Source organism: Anneissia japonica, unplaced genomic scaffold, assembly GCF_011630105.1.
Source record: "Anneissia japonica isolate Jap-2015-1 unplaced genomic scaffold, ASM1163010v1 scaffold33122_len1030_cov113, whole genome shotgun sequence".
NCBI lineage: Eukaryota > Metazoa > Echinodermata > Crinoidea > Comatulida > Comatulidae > Anneissia > Anneissia japonica.
In genome coordinates, this window is record NW_022717174.1 from 265 (window position 1) to 1,030 (window position 766).

At 34.5% G+C, this 766-nt stretch overlaps 1 non-coding gene across 1 annotated transcript; it reads right to left on the reverse strand.

Moving 5' to 3' along the window:
• Positions 1-320: 320 nt before the first annotated feature.
• Positions 321-513, reverse strand: LOC117110116. Its single transcript, XR_004445627.1, has one exon. It is a non-coding gene; the product is annotated as a U2 spliceosomal RNA (small nuclear RNA).
• Positions 514-766: the final 253 nt, after the last annotated feature.

A 766-nucleotide genomic window follows, 5' to 3' on the forward strand; every position in this document is an offset into this window, starting at 1 on the left:
ATTTTCAGGTATAATTATTACTGCCTGAATCTCAATCGCATTTCGCAGTTTCCAGCATCTAGAGATTTTGTGAGTTATGAACTAGCTGGTTTAGTGTTTTCTAGATGTACAGCACTGGACTACCCTCTCAATCGCTTTGAGCAATATACACGTAAACTATATTATGATGTTAATGGTTGTTATTTCGATTCTGCTTTTTTAAAAGATAGGCCAATATATTTTTTAAAGAAATATTTTACTCTGTATACGTGAAGTATATAGGCCAAGATGTTAGTGGTTGCTATTTAGATTCTGTTTTTTAAAGATATATTTTCCTATGTAGAGGATGGGCTGATCCTGAATGTACTGCAATACCAGGTCAACCCGTGGCCAGGAGGGAGCAAGCTCCTATTCCATAGCCTGAGTTCAAAAATCAGTTTAATATTCAAAGCTACTCAATGAGAAGCGTTTCAGATATTAAGCTGAAAAGAACAGATATTACACATGATCTTAGCCAAAAGGCCGAGAAGCGATGCTGCAACACCAATAACCATGCATTTAATATAAAAGAACAGCACGCTAGAATATTGGTGTTGGAAATGCTCATTAGGCCTAGTTCTTATCGTAACGTGTATTTAAATAATATGTTTAAAAAAACTTATGTAATAGAATATTTTAAAGACTAACACAAAGTTGTGTAATTTATTGGAGGGACATATTTTCAGATGATAGTTGATAATTCCGAAGAGAAAGCGACATATAATTCTACCTTTACTCAACATCCCCC